Here is an 18,578-nt window from a genome sequence, read left to right on the forward strand (position 1 = left end):
AAATATATATAAGTATATAACCATAGAAATACATGTATATATTTTATTATATACCATAATAAAAATACATAATATATTAATGTCATGTATATGTATCTATTTACATGTACATATATTTTTCTTATTGAAAAATACATGTATTTTCTCCCTCAGACTGTGAACTCCTCAAGGTCAAGGACCATGTCTTATCTTTATGTTAATTTCCACAGTCTAGCACAATATCTAGCTTAAATTAGGAACTCAATAAATGTTCATATAACTAATAAAATTTGAAACAGGTCACATCAGTTGGCTTATATATTCTTATATGAAAAGTGAGAAGAGCAGTGATTTGAAGCAGCTTAGATGATAATAACAAAGTTTGAAAAGTGAAAAACTTGAGGGTAATGAACATCAGGTTTTAAAAAATAATGATACATTTGCAATATCTCCTAGGTATATTTAGAACATATTGTACCTCCAAGAAGCAATTAGTATTTAAAATGTATTATATATATGTAATAAGTATATATCTGTATATAGTTCATATAAAACTCTCATATTTAGATATTTAGAAAATGTATGATTTACCTATATGAGTGGCAATTTGACAGATATTTAAAATACTTTAAAATTTGGATAATATTTTAAAAAGCAATCAGGATAGTAAAAAGTTTCCGTGGGTGGCTTTTTCTATATCTTTTAATGTTTACTTTGATGTGCTTAGATGATGCATATTTTTGCTTCCACTATATAAAGACTTTCTCCCAATTTGTAATATAATTTTTAAAAATTTCAGAGATAGTGTAAATGTGACAGGACATATTGTCTCCCTACCTCCTCCTATAATTTAATATACATCTTAAATTATTACAATTTTCCATAAATATCCTTTTAAGTTGCAATTTACTTGATTTTTTAATGCTCCAAAATTCGTGCACATAATAAAGCTAACTGATATCCTTGACGTTTAAGATAACTTTTATTTCTATATTTGTCTCAGGTTGCGCTTTAAGCTTATGATTAATTGTGTTCGAAAATCTACACTATTGATTTTTTAATGTAGAAAATTGATATTGCATTCATGGGAGGGGGGAAAGAAAAGATGACTCTAAACTCTGCAGAATCTAACCAAAAATGTCCCATGATTGCTCCTCAACACTACAGGATGATTAAAATCAGCAGTTCAGAACAAACTGCCATTTTCTTTCTTTATTATCCTATTGGAAATAATTATTTAAAAAATAAGTATCATCCACTTTTAAAATTATTCCAAGATATCTGAAACAATTCTTCCTATTTATACTATTCTTACTATTTCAAATATCATTATTTGAAATATTTCAAATATCATTATTTGAAATATTTCAAATATCATTATTTGAAATAATCAACTAATTATCAATGGAACCCTTCTTTTATTTCATTTGCTACTTTTTAAAATATAAGTTTAATAAGAGTAACTTTAATACAACCAGATTTGAAATTATTGGAGAATGCCATAGTAGAGAAGTAAAAAAGTTTTAAATGCAGATAGTACAATTCACCCTTTTTTCCTCTATACTGGGCAGGTAGACTGTTCTAATTTCAACTTTGCTCCACCATCGCTCAATGCTTACCTGGCATTTGAGATATATAAGACTCTATCAGAATTAGTAATTACCTATCAAGACTTCAGATAGTTATCCCTTTGGTTTGACGTGTGTTAGATCTAAACAATATTGTGTGTAAGATTTTGTTTAACATTTAACAAGCATAATGTTCAAATTTTTCATTGATTTATCTTACAGTGTAACCATTACTGTTCCCTCTGAATTAACTCATCTCTCAAAGTTATACTGTCTCCATTATTATACAGTTTACAAGGGACTCTTGGAATCCTGCAGAAGAAACTTGATGTCAAATCTTTCCTTTTCTCATAAGGTCTTGCTATTTCTTTCTCCATAGAGAGCCTACAGGCTTTGGAGACAGGCACTAATAATGGATCTGACTATACAATGAAAGATAAGGGACTTAATATGGATCAAATTTGTGAAAGAGGAAAGTAAATCTGTTTAGCACATACAAATGCACACACACACACAACTGGCAAGTTTAGAGTTGGTGTGCATAAGGACATGGTTTCAGGAGGAATTCCCATTAGAATTTACAAATGGAAAACCAGATTGAAACCAGGATATTAACTCAAATTTCTATCTATTTTAAATCATGCAATGATACATATCAACAGAATTATATCTTCTTCATTTTCTGAACATAAAACAATGTAGTTTTAAAAAGTCTGTTTTTCTAATCATACAAGATACCCTCTAAGTAATTATTTGGCCAGAATCACTGAAATAACTGTAGAAGTAATTTCTGTAGTGATTACTAAACACTATTAAAATGAAGCTATTTCTCCTCACGTCTTTATTCAGTCATCATTTATTCAAATATAACTTTCCATGTTAAACATTTATTGATTGAGAGCCTACTATGTACCAAGAAGTGTGTGCTAAGTGCTGTGCTTGAATGGCAGAAAAAAAAGACCTTATTTTTCTTACGGTCTAGTGGAGATACATACACATATATACATACACAGAGAAAGCATGCATATTAAACAAAACATGCAACACATACATAGATACACTTAGATATGTACGTACAAATGAATTTAGGTGGAATACACTTTGGAACTCAAGAAAGGCCACTTTGAAGGAGTAGTATTTAAGCTGGGAATTAAAGAATGAGTAGAACTCAGCCAGAGACAGATTTGGGAGTTGGGAAGAGAGCTAGTCTACTTGTTATCTCAAAGAAACTGTAAAAGTATAATACTCACAAGTTTCAAGTGTTGGAAGCCATTTCAGGCAACTATACCAATCTCTTTCCAAATAAATGAAGAAAATAGTGCTCATAAGTGCTGTCAGAAGAATATTAGAAACCTTAGCTTTATGTCAAGTATAAATCAATCCTTTCAACATTTATGTCTTCCAAAAATCTCCAAGGCAACACAAATCCATCAAGAGTAATAGTGCCAGTGAATGCCTGGAGGACAGCGTTTTATTTTGTAGTTCCAAAGAGGAAACAGCAAGTGTGTCAAAGAAATCTGACTTACTCAGCACTGAGAAAATAAGACCAATAAGAGCTGTGTGTCTTCATGCTCTATTTCAGGTGACTAAATTTCTCTGGCTTCAAGCTCTTAGTAGGTTTAACCAGATGAGTCACTGCTCTCATCGCCTGCTGCTTCTGGCAGACATTTTATTGCTGCCCCAGATATTCAGGTTTGCTGGCTGTGTCCATCAGGCACAGCATGGGTCTCAAAACTCTGGATCATTTTATACTAATGACTGTGAATTATTTGTTCATTTGAATTTCAGGCACTTAATTCATTGGTTTAAATAGTGTCTAAGCTTTATTCATGAATAAAAGGCAGCTTGAGGTGATGAAAGGGACAGAATCACAAGAATAAATTGTAAGAAATATGTATTAGTCCACGATTATAAGATGTTAGTGCCAGAGAAAATTTTGAGACATTCTAATGGAAGTTTTCTTATTTAAACATCGAGAAGTATCTCATGCCAGATTAACCAAATTGTTAGATAGTTGAGACAGGATTAAACCAAGGTTGCTTAAGTGAGAGTTCTGGAGAATTTGCACCATCCCTCAACAATTGTTTGCCTCATCCCACAACAATTGTTTGCCTAGGGGTTAACAAACTATGGCCCGTGGACCAAACCCACTCTTCTGCCTGTATTTGTATATACAATTTTATTAGAGCACAATCATGCCTACTTATATCAATTTTTTATTTATCTTCTAAGGTTCTTTCCAGTGACAGTTTGAGTAGTTGTGACAGAGGCTATATCGCCTGCAAATCCTAAAATATTTACTAATAGTCCTTTACAGAAAAAGTTTGTTGACCCCTGATCTAACTCATAATTATTATTTATTTTATTTTATTTTTTTAAATAGATCTTTATTGGAGTATAATTGCTTCACAATACTGTTAGTTTCTGCTGTACAACAAAGTGAATCAGCCACATGCATACATATATCCCCATATCCCCTCTCTTGAGCCTCCCTCCCATCCTCCCTATCCCACCCCTCTAGGTCATCACAAAGCACCGAAACTCATAATTATTATATAAATAATTGTGCTCAATTTCAGCTTTCCCCCAAATTGTTTGAAATACATTGTGGTCAGAGTAATTGCTTTGGACTTTCATTATTATCATAAAATCACAAACTGTTATGGCTGGAAACGGCCATGTAGGACATTTAGTTCAACTCGCACTCAATGAAAAATATCTTTTGTTCCATTTCTGCAGTTGCTCATTTAGGCGTTGCTTAAATAATCCTACAGAAGGGAATTAGAGTACCTCTTGGAGCAGCATATTGTATGGATGGACAACACTATTAGTTGGAATAAACTTCTATGTTTTGAATCAGCTCTGATATTTGCAAACTTTACTGATTATAGTCTAGTCTGTACAGATAACAGAGGACAAATACACAAGCTCTTTATGCCAGTCTTTCCAGTGATTTCACTTTTTACATGGCAAATCACATTAATCCTGCTCTTCCCTGGGAAAATATATTCCATTCTTTCTCACTGTCAGACCACTTAACATCCTGGTCATGTTCCCTGGGTCCTATTTAACCTGGCGAGAATTGTACTTTAAATGTAGCACCCAGAATTGGAAAAAGCCCAGTCCTGTACAAAGTATACCCTTTCAGTAATATTAGACAAATTATATCTTAATATCTCTGTATTATGGTGATAACACATGTTACATGGTAGTACTGCAAAAATAAAATGCATTTGTATCTTCTGTGCTCAGTACCCTGACATAAATATAGTAGGCATTCAGCCGGCACAAGTTCCTTCTCTAACCTTTCCCCTTCTTTTTAGGAATTGATTTGCATATAAAAAAATAATTAAAGCATTTGCTTTGTTCCAAAATGGTTAATATTGTATTAGGGAAGATTAGTACCTAACCAAATAATTACAGTGCAACGAAATAAGTTCTCTATTATAAGGTCCTAGAAAACATAGGAAATAAGTTTTAAAATATGAAGAATTCAGATGCGTTTAGTTTTAAACTGAAGTTCCTAAACTAGGTAGCTTAAAAATTCATTCTGTAAAGTATTTCAGAGGAAAAAAATCAGTTTTTTATGTCTTGTTCAATAAATATTGTGTTGCCTCTGGGGTTTAATGAAAAATTGTATATTATAAGCATTTGTTGACAGCGTAAGCTCAGCTTAAGACGTAGAATGGCTTTTTGATGTGGCTTCCAGCCGTTTGTGAACTCATTCTTACAATAATTAAATACCTTTTAAAGTGATAATACTCTTATAGTGATTATAGTTATTCTTTAGACAAGTAGAGTTATTTGCTTAGTATCCAGTATCTTCAAAAAGCTAATGAATTTTTCAAATATATTAAGAGTTTCAAATATATGTAAGAGTTATGTTCTTCCGTGAAGGAGTTGGCCCCGGTGGCAAATCACTTTCTTATTATTTAACAATTACCACTTCCTCAGTTCAGTTTACTTTTTTTTTCTTTTACATTTTGGATTATTAAAATAAATACTATGAACTACATTTGTATGTAATAGTTAATCCACTTACAAAGGTTGGATTCTGTGAGGTTGACTGAGTGGTTTTATTTGTACCAGTTAAGTTCAGGGAATGGGAGAAAGTGACTAGGAGACAAGGAGAGAGGGATCATAGTAGGTGGAAATTTCCAATTTTATTTAAAAAACTGCTGATTATTTTGTATATTTGATGATACCTCACCAAATCACTGAATCTTTTTTATTTACCTATAGAATTTTTGCTAATTTTCACTATGGCATGGAAACTTCCCCAAATCAAACAGTAATATTGACTGTGTGTAAGAAAAAAGAATATATAAAACCCTATAAGTTACTGTTATCTCACAGAGAATAGTGTATCCAGCCAAAAAATCAGTTGTATAATTTTGTGTTTTATTGCAAAAATCCTACTCTTATTTCAAGAATTTTATAGTTATACATTATTTTAAGAAAGAGATTAAACTGAAAAGATTGGAGGAATTTTAGATTTTACTGATGTTATATTAAGCAGGACCCATAGGATTAAGGCTATGGATATCTTCCATTGGGCTCAAAAGTGCACATTCTGATGAGTACTTATTTAAAATAGAGACACTTTGTGTTTTCTTGCTTTAATTTTTCTCTAAGTGCTTCCATTTTTATTTTCCTGTAAGTACCATAAAAAATGGCAGCATTATTAGCAAAGATTTAATCTGTCACAGCTTTCTTTGCCCCTAATATATAGCTATTTATCTATAAAAGCTTTTCCAGTCAGTCCCTTTTAAGCTGTTATCTTGTAACATCTCACTGGACAGGCTGGCTTTAACTGAATCACCTAGTTTCTCTATCATGTCCAACATCAATAAATCAAATGAATAATCAAAGTGGGTTAAGCCTATATATCAAACTATCACACTCATTGAGAAGTTAATAGGTATTATTTTTTCTCCTTCTGGGAAAGAAAAAAAACAGAGAATATATACATTTTATTTTTATTCCTAGAGATTTCTTATCATCCTAAAATAGCCAATCCACACTTGGAGGAGATACTCAATAGATTTAACAATCTTCACAGCGTGGAAATTGACCAATCAGATTGAATGTGATTTGGCCGTCAACCGATCAAATTGGATACAACAGAAACACCTTTTACAGCCAAATTGGCTAAATAAGAGCACTGTCCCTCAGTCCAGGAGTCCTATTTGAAATCCTGATTTAGGAGAAAAATGATACAGTCTCACACTGCATACCATTCTCTAATTAAAGAAGGCAAAGAGATAGGAGTATTAAAATTTCCAAATCTTGGAAGTAAGAAAATCATACTCCAGATTTGGGCTCTTTATTCAGAGCACCAACTTTCCTGCTGAACAAAAACAGATGTGATGATAAAAAATATTTAACAAATATGGAAGGAAAATACACAATTAGAATATATACTGGCTGTATTCTGAAGCCAGGAGCTAATGTCCTTGTGGCAGACAATATACCTTTAATAGTTGGAGTATAGGAATGTCTGGGACATCTCAAAGGAGTGTTCCAAGTAACTGATATGTTTGATGTGAACCTTGGGGTCCAAGAACAATAGCTAAATATATACACTTGATACCTGAACAGTGGGGGTTAAGGACACTGACCAGTGTGCAGCTGAAAATCCTTGTATAACTTTAGAGTGGGCCCTTCTATCCACAGTTCTGTGTCCACAGGTTCAACCAACTGCAGATTGTGTAGTATTTAGTGAAAATACTATAGTAGTATTTAGTGAAAAACTTCCAAGTATAGGTGGACCTAAGCAATTCAAACCAGTGTTGTTCAAGGGTAAAATGTATTAAAAATCAGATTGGCTATAAAAATATCAGTCGTATCCTCAGCATCTATTACAACACTTAATTCTCACAACCACAACTGAGAGCTAGCTAATAAGAATTTACAGATAAAATATGAATCATAGATAAGTCAAGTGACTTTACCATGGCCTCACAGCAGTGTCAGAGACAGAATTGAATTCCACATTATTCAGATTCCAAAGTGAGAGGAAAAATTATTCCAACTACTTTTCCAGTTTTAAGAATGTATTTAACTCTCACCCATGGAAAATTTCATTTAATTTGAGTTTATAAGATTGGAACTACATTAACTTTTATATTAATAGTGTTTATCTTTGAATTAAAGGATCAATGGCACATTGTGCTTCTTTTATATCCGTCTATATTTTTTCAAGTATTCTAAATGGATGCTATTTTTACTAATTGTGAATGTTTAAAATTAGGTGTTGTTTCAACAGGAAGACAAACTTAGAAAAATGTTAGTTGTATCTCCATTACTGAGACCAATAACAATAGTTATGATCAAATAAAAACAGACACCCCTTTCTTTATTCTGAATCATGGTACTCAATCTCATCCATTCCCACATTAAAATATTTTTAAATATTTTATTTATATGAGGAAAACCTTGGCCAATTTGAGAAGCAAGTTTTGCACTATTGAGAAATACTCCATATTTGGTCTTTTGTGAGTGAATAGATCAACAACTTAATTTTTAAAATATATTTTAAGGCCATTTCTTTGATCTTGAACTCCATCAACTTGTTTTGAGTGAAGCACCTTTGTCAAAATCTATTAACCATTTGTATGTGGATCTATATCTATTTCTTGACTCTCAGTTCTATTCCATTGATGTATAGGAACAACTTTACACCAAGGCCATGATTTCTTGTTTTCTGTGGAATTAATTAATCCTGAAACCAGGTACTGTAAGTACTTTCAACTTGTCCTTCTTAGTCAACGTTATTTGGCTATTCAAGTTCTTTGTAATTTATATACATTTTAGAATCAGCTTTTGGTTTTCTACAAAAGTCCTACTGAGATTTTGACTGCTGTTACATTGAATCTACACAAAAAATTGGTAAGGATTAACATTTTAACAATATTAATAATATTTTAATAATATTAAAAAAAGCATGATTTAGATTTTCCTTCAATTTTAGCAGGAATGATTAGTAGTTCTTGTTGTACAGGTCTTGGACACATTTTGATAAATTTATTTTTAGGCATTTTATGTTTTTGGATACTATTGTTAATTATTTTGATTCATTTTCAGTTTCCTGGTATTTGTTCACAGTACATAGACATATAATTGATTTTGTACATTAAACCTACTTAAACCCACAGAATGGGAGGAAGTATTTGCAAATGATGCAACCAACAAGGGATTAATTAACCTCCAAAATATACAAACAGCTAATGCAGCTCTATGTCAAAAAAAACAAACAACCCAATCAAAAAATGGGCAGAAGATCTAAATAGACAGTTCTCCAAAGAGGACATATGGATGGCCGAAAAGCACATGAAAAGATGCTCAACATCACTAATTATCAGAGAAATGCAAATTAAAACTGCAATGAGGTATCACCTCACACTGGTCAGAATGGCCATCATCAAAAAGTCTACAAACAATAAATGCTGGGGAGGGTGTGGAGAAAAGGGAACCCTCTTGCACTGTTAGGGGGAATGTAAATTGTTACAGCCACCATGGAGAACAGTATGGAGGTTCCATAAAAACTAAAAATAGAGCTACCATATGACCCAGCAATCCCACTCCTGGGCATATATCCAGAGAAAACCATAATCCAAAAGGACACATGCATCCCAATGTTCACTGCAGCACTATTTACAACAGCCAGGACACGGAAGCAACCTCAATGTCCTTCGACAGATGAATGGATAAAGAAGATATGGCACAAATACACAATGGAATATTACTCAGCCATAAAAAGAATGCCATATGCAGCAACATGGATGGACCTAGAGACTATCATACTAAGTGAAGTAAGTCAGACAGAGAAAGACAAATATCATATGATATCACTCTTATGTGGAATCTAATTTTAAAAAGATACAAATGAACTTATTTACAAAACAGAAGGAGACTTACAGATATTGAAAACAAACTTATGGTTACCAAAGGGGAAAGGTGGGGGGAGGGATAAATCAGGAGCTTGGGATGAACACATGCACACTACTGTATATAAGATAGATAACTGACAAGGACCTACTGTATACGACAGAGAACACTACCCAATATTCTGAGATAACCTATATGAGAAAAGAATCTAATAAAGAAAGAATACATGTATAACTGAATCACTTTGCTGTATACCTGAAACACAACATTTTAAATCAACTGTATTCTCTGAAATGAACACAACATTTTAAATCCACTATATTCCTATAAAATTAAAATATTAAAAAAAAAACCTACTTACATCCTGAAACTTGCAAAACTTGCTTAATAGTTTTAATGGCTTTTTGTAGAACCTAAGAACTTCCTGTTTAGACATAAGTTTCTCCACAGTGGCACTGCTGACATTTTGAGCAGGGTAAGTCTTTGTTGGGAGGAACTGTCCTGTGTATTGTAGGATATTCAGCAGTGCCTCTGGTCTGTGCTTGCTAAATACCAGTAAACACCTACCAATTGTAACAACAAAACTCAACCAAAAATGTCTCCAGATATTGCCAAATGTCCTGGGGGGTCAGGAGAGAAGGAATTACTTCTGTTGAGAACCACTGATGTAGACTCTTACCTTTTCTGCAAATAAACGACCTGAATAAAAATATCATACATTTTATTTCTATGTCTGCAGTAAACCCAGCAATGTATTATTAGTGCTGTAACCAATACATTATTCATTATAAATTTTGTTTTAGACAGTTTTTTTGGAAAGAGAGGGAGAAGGAGATTGAGTGGGAGCGATTCATGATATATTTACTCACCTTTTGACCAATTCTGGGAACTTTTAATTCCTTTAATGTAGATCCAAATTTCCATTTAGTATCATATTCCTTCTGCCTGAAGAACCTGTCAGAAGACAGATTATTTTGGTTCCTATCCAGTATTACAACCCCCTTCCTGATTGTTTTGGTTAGGAATTTGATGTAATATAGCAACACTCTGAACAATGAGACAATACATTTGGTAATACTTGTCTACTGCACAGTTTTTTTTTCTTTTTACCATTATGAATAAGTGCTACATAATATATGTGCATTAAGAGGATGCTATTTTTTAGAAGGAGTTGGGCATTCAAATTTTATGTGTATTAAAAGTGAGAATTATTATAATAGATGTGGTATTGTTTGTTCTTCTTTTAGTAATGAATTAAATAACTAACAAGACAAAAATTATTTTAAAGAGCATCCACCCTTACTGCATATGGTGACTGCAGATGGCCAGCCAGTGCATACAATCAAATTAGAGCAGTAGTTCTGAAGAAGCTTTTTGAATGTCTGTCCTCACATAGAGTGGATTTCCTCATTCCAACTCTCTTGTATTGAGAGAATATTGGCATTGAAACGTTAAAATCAGTTTCCTCTTCTGGAATCCCAGGAAAGGGGAAAAAAAAAACAACTTTGATCTGTGGTGTTTCCAAGACGACAAAAAGTGTGGTTGCTTTGAGGGCTGAAAGTAAAAGACTCTAAGGCTTATCGAGGTGGGTTTCTGGCTTACTCAGAATGAACTGTTAGTATTTACATTTGGCCTCTGTAGGTTCCCTATGTTCCTAGAGGTACAGTGGGAGGGAAACCTTCAATTAGGGGTAATAATCATTCTTACAATAGACAGGATGAGGGCTCACAATTCTTTTATTTAAACCAAGTGGAAGTAATATTCATATTTTGGTGTTTTTCTGTGGATTATTCCTACTGTATGGATTCTAGTTAAACATCTACTTTACCCTTGTGAAAAAAAGTAGGATATGAATAAACAAATGAAGAAGTAAATAAATACAGATAGGGCTATGAATGAATGAATGGATAAATAAATGAAGAAATTCATGTTTTCCTTGTATTTTATTCTATAAGGGGAAGAAATCTTTAGTAAAATCACAGTTATAATTTAGACAATATATGTTCATGCTGAGATATGCTAAGATATGTTCATGTGCTGGGTATATAGGGCCCAATTCGTTTTAAAAATTTTGGCAATTTTGCATGGAAAATTTATCTCTTGTATGTAAAATATGTGTTCTCTACTAATATAGAAATGTTACTCTGATTTTAACTTACTAGCTGTATTTGTGATTGTCTGCTTTGACTTTGGAGAAGTACACAGCTAAGAGTACAAGCAGGTATTGAACCCCTTTTATGGAACTCATACATACACTTGATGTTTTAACATAGACAAACACACTAAAGATTATAATCCTATTAAATAAATCATTAAAAGAAACTATTAAAATCGATACCACCAAAACATAATATTGTATGTGCCATTAAACACTTGGATTTTATCAACTGAATTTCACAAAAACTGTGAGACATATCACATCTAGTTGACCCTTCAGTTTCTACCAATTAAGCAATGTCAGCATTGAATCATATGTCGAGAGAACTAAATTTGTGCTACTTCCACATTAAGCTTACTTTCATCATTATTAATATGCATTTCCTGGGTTTTGTAAATCAATGAAATATTAACTATAAATATGATGCCATTTGCTTCTTCCTGGAATATAATTCACTGTTTCCTTTCCATAACCTGGTTTTCAGACCTAATACCCAGTTTATACTACTCTTTACAGTAGACTCTACTTTCAATGCTAGAATTCAGGGACACATCAAGGTCAAATTTTGCAAGCAAGGACTTAGTTGCACGTTTCAGTAACTCTTGTGGAAGTGATAAGCTATCTGCTCCAGTACACTTGTGGGTCTCCAATCTGATGTGTCACTCAAGGAACAACAGCCTTTGCCATAGGTATGGAAGACCTCTTGGTGTATGGTGCATTAACTCCTTCAGTTTATTCAGTAGCAAAGTATTTCAAAGTGAGGGGAGAGAAGAGAAAGTGAGGAAAATATTACTGTTAGACTTACATGTGCTGTATGTAAGGTAAAGTATGTCAAAAGTTATTAATGTAAGAAGTTGATCAGTAAAAAAGTAATTTCATTGAAGATGATTTTTAAATTTGAAGACTTAAAAAATGAAATAAAAATATTGTAAATGCGAACAGATCATTGACCACCACAGAATTTTCAGCTTATTCTGAGATGATCTGTGTTACTTTGTGCATCGTTATATACCTATGGGCCTTCCAACGTGGAGCACAAGGTGTTCCTATGGGTCTTCCAACGTGGAGTACAAGGAGAGATCCCAAAGTAGTGGTAGTGGGATTGCACTTAAAATATAGCACATGGCAATAGTTTTCTTTAGTTTCATGATTTCCAAACAGACAATAAACACGTGAGATATTAGACAGAAGAAGAAACTGGTACCCTTGTCCTGAGTTCAGTAAACATGAATGCAAATCCTTAAAATGATCTTTTGCTTTCCATACCCTCATACCACAAGTTGCATCTTGCATTTTGGTTCCTTCTTTTCCTATTAAAGTGTGTCAAATAAAAAAATTTCACTGGGAATCCTTAACTCCAAAATCTGAGATTTATAGAGAGCCTTCTATTTTATCTCTCTAAATTCTCCCTAGGCGAAAATATGCCATACAGTTGTCCACGGTGTGTAGCCATCTTCCTGGGAGAGAGTTACGAGCTTTACTATCAGAAGATTAAAATTTGAGACATCTGTATTTGTTCTTATATTCACCTTTAACAGAATCTAAGTTTTCATTGCCATAACTTCTAAGAACTTCCTGTTTCCATGGAAGAAACTAGTCTCACTTTGACATGACATTTTACCTATATTTGGCCATATTTAAATCAAAGGCCATCATATATCCTTGAGATTTTTCCCCATTAATAACTGAGAGTTCCATTGCCTTTTTCCCTACGTAATGATTTCCTCAAATTTAGAGCCTATATGTCCTATTATACCCAGGTCTAGGCTTTGAGTCAGTATCAAATACCATTCAAATTAAGTTAAAAATATAAAATAACAACTTTAAATGAAAATAACTGGCACTTTGTTATTCTCATAATTACATTTCTTATATTTTGTAAAACAGTAATTTGGGTATCCTCAAAAATGTGCTTAGAAATCTACTATCTATGAAATGGGGAAGTGGTTACAAGGGAAGTAGATGAGATAAGCTAGAAGGTGGTGAAACAAGAAAATCATTTAAACATATATACACTAATATGTATGAAAGAGATAATAAGAACCTGCTGTATAAAAAATAAAATAAAATTCAAAAAGAAAAACAAACAAAAAAAGAAAATCATTTAAGGAAACTAAAAATAAAAGAGGGAAAAATATTCCAATAAGCATGGCAACAGCCATATATTAAAATTAACATAAAGGAAGCCAATTCATCATTTTTCCCTATAATACTAACTACCAACTCAGAAAAATCCAAAAGATTATTTGATAGAATGTGAACTAAGTAAATCAGTTTCAGGGTGGAAGGAGGGCAGGAAGGACTTATAAACCAAGGATTTTATGCTGTAGTAATATGTGATTCACATGCAAATTCACAAATCCATACATTATTGGCATTATTTATCCTTCCTAAAATACTTTAATTAAGAGTAAAATTTAAATATTTAATTAATATTAAGAGTAAAATTGAAATGTACCTATCAAAAGTATGTTTGTAGTACTTTTGTGTGTCTTCATAAGTAGAAAACAACACAGAAATAAATAGCACAATATGCTCTGCATACCTGTAGCTATGTCCTTGCTAGGTGTTTTTATTGGGCAAAGAAAGAGACATGATCAGAGCATTTCAGGTGAGACCACCTGCTCTACTAAAAGGGACATCACCTGGGGCTTAGCCAGGATGAAAAGATGAAACTTTAAATTATAATTATTATTATTGCTATTGTTATTATTACTATCATTAACATTATTTTATTTTCCTCACTAAAGATAGATTTTATAATGAGACCCTAGGATGAGGAAATAATTGCTGGCTTTATTTTGTAATTTGAAAGCGTGTCATATATTCTCCTTAAATTAAAATAGAACTTTCTGAATACTTCACCTTACCATATGTGAAGTGTGTTCTTAATTATTCAAAGCTTGTAAATAACTATTTTTAAAAGTCTAAGTAGGATATTACATAGTTTAAACAACTAAGAATACAAATTTTCACAATTAAAAATCAAGCTAAACCCCATTAACTAGTGAAGTTAAGTAATCATAGTATTTAGAAAACAGGTTGACATAGCAGGTAGACAATAGGAGTACGCCTTCTTTATCTTCTCATATGATAATCTTTAAGTGTAATAAATAAAGGTAAAAATTAAGTAATTTTCTGCATTGCGTCTGTAAGCTAACACAAGTGAGTAATTAGGCCTCTTACTCCATTCAAGTTTTTACAGTAATATGATTTGGCAAGCAGGTAAAAGATTATTTTTCTTTGCCCAGAGGTCATTGTCTTTAAACACGTTATAACCAAAGGCTTCACACAAGTATTTTAATTTAAAATTTTACTAAGTCTTTAATTTAAAAACTAGTGTCAGATAAACATTGAAATTATCAGTTTATGCTTTTCAATCAAGCCAATAGCTGAAGTCAAGGGAAGTCACAAAAGTCCTACAGAAGCTGAAATAGAGCGGATTTTTGGTGCAATCAGTGTCTACTTTTCAGGTTATGTTTGATCACGATTGGTTTTTAAGCATGAAATTTCACATTCTGCTTCCTTTGGGGCCACAGATCATGTACTTAGTGTTAAATATAAAGCTATGATCCTTCAAGTGATTAAAAATTTTACTTCATAGTTTCAATTTCATGATCAATCAGATGTTAAAAATAAATTCTAGAGTTTGCCTTAAGAATACCTGAGATATCATACACATTTCAAGAAGAGCCTCATTTTACTGTCTCTAGATGGAGAATGAAATATGTGTATAGTCTATAATGAACGATCTCTAATAGAAGATTATTTAGGAAAGATGTGTGTCACATTCCAATAACCCACTGATTCTTTCATCTTTTCTAGTGCACTATCTCTTCTTCGTCACGATCTTGATCAAGTTTTTTGAATCACAAATGTCTTAGGAGTCTTAAGATATGGATAGTGGAGTCTAAGAATTATCACAATCCTAATGCTGTTCCATGAAGCTTGGGTTCCATTACCTCTCTTTATGTTTTGGTTACGTTCTGAGACTTTACACAGTGGAGTAGAGTTTTAAGGAAACACTTGCCTAATAGGCAACATCTGGTATCTTCTCATAGTATAGGACAATCATTATTTTAACTCAGGTTAATAAGTTACCAAGGTCCTTCTAGGAAAGTACTTCCAAAGTACACATTGCAATTTATTAATGATTGTGAAATCCATGTAGCAGAATGATTTTTTTAAATTAAAATAAGAATAAGCTAAAATAAAAAATTAAATATTAGATGGCATCACCCAAAATAAGTATGGTTTTGTGAATTCTGGGTCATAATGTAAAATATATTCTTAAAGTGGTCAACAGAAAAAGAAACAAACAAAAAAAGGTAAAACCATCAATCTAGAACATGTACTGAAGCAATCTAAAATATGTGCTGAAAAGAACTTCTCACCATGATCAAGGGTGCACACACACACACAAACATAAAAAGATACAAAAATACTTTCAAAACTTAAAATATTCAATTGAAAGAATGAAATTAACTTTCAGTGAATAACTGGGGATTATGCTAGATGCTTTCATATATTTAGTTATCACAGTTATCCAAAATGTATTATGCTTCCAGTATTTAAGAATGAAGCAGAGAGATTCGGATAGTTTACACAGGTCACAGACTTCCTAATTTTCCAAGTCGGGACTTAAACCCAAGGGTGGCTCCAATGCCCTTACTATACTGGTCTGACATCCAAAGCATTTATTTCTCTGCCAAGACCATTTTAGTCCCAAGTCCACCAAGGTGTCACCGCCTAATCTGTAGGTGGCTACTAGGATCACTGTCATAGGATGCCTTGCCTCTCCCAGGAGATGCCTCTGTTTTAATAAAACAAAGTTTACACTTACCATCTTTTATTCCTGAGAAATCAAACAGGATTTTCAGTGATAATAATTAACAGTATAATTGTTTTTTAAAATTCAAGTAAACCAGTAAACAGTGAAGTAAATGTCTGTAAACTACTCAGAAAATTGCCTGGCACCTAATAGGTTAACAATAAAAGTTATCTTCCTATGCAATCTTCTATATGTAATAAATTCAGGTAAAAAGTAAGCACCTTTCTGCCTGTTAACTATAATTAATCACAGGAAGTAACAGGGCTTATTATCCATTTCAAATTTTGATAATATGATCTGGACAGAATGCAAAATTTTTTTTCTTGGCCCAATGGCTATTGTCTTTACATACTACCCATTTTAAAACCGCTTATCATGCATATTTCAAATTGGAGTTTTACTTAGTCTTTAATTAAGAAAGAGAAACATTTGAATGAAGTCAGAAGTGAAACCCCAAAGACAAGTATCACATTAAACTCAAAATTTCCCCTTCTCGAATTAATAGGGGAATTGTTCTTTGACTAAATTTTTACATTGTCTTTTATCAACAGGATAATCCATACACCTGTCCCAGGAAGAATTTGTTTCCTCAGGCAAACAGACACCTAACTGGATGGATGAGACATCCCAGGGTGGCCTCAAGCTGCTGGACATGCTATCTCTTTGCCTAAGTATCCATTCAAATGACTCTCCTTGAAGACAAGGACTGTTTCTGACCATCTGTGTATACTCAAGACCTAGATTATACTTTTAGAGAATTTTGAAATAAACTAGCCAATTATTAACATCCCTGCCACCACAAACACTTCTTCAATCCTATCAATCCTGTCAATTCAAAATTTTTAATATAGCCAGATATAGTGAAATCAAGAGTATTTTAATTGCATCATTTTTTAAAAATCATGTGTGTCTACATATGTATATACATATATGCATAAACATATATATATGCAATCTGATTTAATTCTACCTAGATTCAACTATAATCAAAGTGCAACTTTAGTTTAAATTGTGAGTCATCACTGTAGATATGGGCATATCGGGGCAATTGCTCTGACTCTGCTATTAATGGAAAGGACGCCTGCTCTAACTAATTCAGAGAAGTATCAGGTAGGAGCAGAAAGGGGAACCACCAAGTGGTGGTGATTAGACCCTGGGGAAGGCAATTAGATACTCAACTCAATATAGGCTGTCTTCTAACCACAGAGAGACTGAGTTTAGTGCAACACCACCAAGCCCCCCACTTCTGCATTCAATCCCCCCATTTTCTTGATTTTTTTTCTATTTACAAGGTATTCTTATATTCCTTTTAATCATATCTCTCATTTATAGAAAGGGTGCAGGTAAAGAGCAAACATATATATCCATGTTTGATACACAAGAGAAATTCTCGTGAATTAAACCAAGTTTTTAAAATCTGCTCAATTTGGTCCCCAAAATGCAGGTCTTTTCTTATTTATTCTCCAGGTCTCCTGCCTCTTGGAGACATATATTTTAAAGATGAGGTAAACCTCATATTCCTTGAAAACTCTAATGAAGATATCAGGGAATATGACTGTCTTGGGAGCCGAGCAGTTTTTCCAGTTGACTTCTTGCCTATTGCTGATTTGGCACAAGGGTAATTTTAAGTATCAAATATTCTTAGTCTTTTTTCTCCAATTTATAGATATTTTGACAATGCAATTGTCACAAAATAATGTAGTCTGCTTCTTATTAATTTTTTAAAAATTATCTCGATGTGCTAATTATATATTTTATTTTTATGTTCTTTAGAGACATAATTCTTGCTTTTGCTATATTTTTTATTGCAGCTAGGCACTCTCTCAACTTAACTAGAGGTACCTTAAGCATATAAGATTTCATGAAAGAGCCACATAATCTTACCATTTTGCCTAAGCATATTTTCAAAGATTTACTGGCTGCCTCAACTTTAACAGGGCATTTAATGGTGCCATATATTGTACTCCCTGGTTAACAAACTCCAAGCCTCTGATATTTGCATGCAGGATTTTTGAGGAATATTCTAGGAAACAACACCATTAAGGGATATTTTAAAATCAGGTTAATATTCTTCCAACATGGTAACCGTAACAATGTGTCACTTCTAGTACTTCATCCATCCATCAGCATGGTAAAAAGACTTCTTTTTAAT

The sequence above is a fragment of the Leucopleurus acutus genome (assembly GCF_964270905.1).
Source record: "Leucopleurus acutus genome assembly, chromosome: 4".
In the NCBI taxonomy this organism is placed as follows: domain Eukaryota; kingdom Metazoa; phylum Chordata; class Mammalia; order Artiodactyla; family Delphinidae; genus Leucopleurus; species Leucopleurus acutus.